The sequence below is a fragment of the Chrysochloris asiatica genome, unplaced genomic scaffold (assembly GCF_000296735.1).
Source record: "Chrysochloris asiatica unplaced genomic scaffold, ChrAsi1.0 scaffold00022, whole genome shotgun sequence".
Lineage (NCBI taxonomy): Eukaryota > Metazoa > Chordata > Mammalia > Afrosoricida > Chrysochloridae > Chrysochloris > Chrysochloris asiatica.
The window spans coordinates 19,217,574-19,219,338 of NW_006408540.1; positions in this window are offsets into that span (position 1 = coordinate 19,217,574).

Sequence of the window (1,765 nt, forward strand, 5' to 3'; positions counted from 1 at the left end):
AAAAGTACTATGGACTGCCAGAAGAACTAACAAATCTGTGCTGGAGAAAGTACAAGTGAGACAGGGGGAAAAGGGGCCCAGAACTCAGGATGAAATATGAGCCACTTTCTGACTGAAATCTTGTGATGAAAATCCTGAGGAATGTTAACTCCTGCTCTCCTCCTTGTTTGAGCAATTGTGAAGATGAACTATACACGTCCAGTGCAAATAGCAGCCACATCCTGAAACATGCCATTAAGAAAGACCATCATAAAATTCTTTCTTTTATAGGGCTTGTCATTAAAGAAGATGACCCATAAAAATTCTGTATTTTCACTTCTTTAAGAGATAGTTTACAGGTTGGACTGGTTTACCTAGTGCCCTAGTGTTTTGTAGTGAATTACCTAATGTCTCTTCAAGCCATAATCTGTAACTCCTATCAAACAATGTTTCTGCCCTGCTGAGACTGGGTAAGGGAAGATGAGAGAAGATACTGATAGGATGACATAATTCAGTTGTGGCTGTTAGCTGTTGTTGTTGTTAAGTGCCGTCAAGTTGATTTCAACCCATAGTGACTCTGTAGAGGGTTTCCAAGGAGCAGCTGGTGAGCTTCAGCCACCAGCCTTGCAGTTCGAACAACTTTGCAGTCTCACGCAGTAGCCCACAGAGCCACACCAGGACTCACTTTAATTGGAAAAACTGGAAATTCTAGCATGGGTATAAAATGAGACATCTGAAAAGCAGATAGGGGGCTCTCACCACCATCAAAGAAGAAGAGCCAGGAGTGGAATATGTCCTTTGGACTCTGAGACCCCAGGGACAGAAAGCTGTGACACTGGATGAGTGACGGGAACAGCGGCAGCAGAACCAGGAACCAGAGCATGAGACGGAGCAGGGGGCTTCCCAGTCCAGAGAGCAAGTAAAACTGAGTGACTCTGGGTAGGAAGCTTGCTTGTAGAGTGGGGTGCCTCCAAGCACAGAAGGTTTGCTGACCCACTGAGCTGGAGCCGAGCACCTTCAGGCTGAGGTTTATGGTGGAGTGGTGTGTCCTGTGGGCATTTATCAGCAGCTGACTGAAACAACTGTGCCCTGGGCATTTCTAACCTCAAATTGCAACTTGTTAACCTCCCTAATAAACCCATAACTGAGAGTATTGTGTCTGAGCCCTGTGTGGTCATTGCAAAGGATTATCGAAACCAACAGACAAGTAGAGAGAATGTTGCTGTCACATATTTTTACACATAGGTATGACATTCAAGGACAAACCTTCTACTGGGGCAAAGGAAAATGTAAGCCCCAGGGAGGTCTGAACTAGAGTCTGAAGAACCGTGCATACTCAACATCCCAGAATAAGTTCTGTTGTTCCTATCAGAGGCCTTTGCGGTAGAATCCATCTTGAAAAAATGCTGCGCAGGCACGCAATTAATGTGGCCCCTCTTAAATGGGCCATTTCCTGGAAATCCTCACCTATCCCAATGAATAAATATGACATCTTTTCCCTACCCACAATCTTTTAAACCCCAGCAAAGCCTTTGTTCGGGAAGATAGGGGTTATGCGTTGAGCTAAGCCTTCCCTATCTCTGCTTGCAAGTCTCCTTCTTATAGAAAACTGTCGGTGACTGGCCACGACATAGGGGTTCAGTTCACGAGGAGGAGATACCTGGCAGCAGTAAAGATATACACAGACAGACAGAAGAAGGTGGACAAGGAGGCACCCCAAAGCCAGGGTGGATACATCACTGGTGGGCAGGCATCGGGGCTTCTGCAGGCAGCAACTCACTGCCCT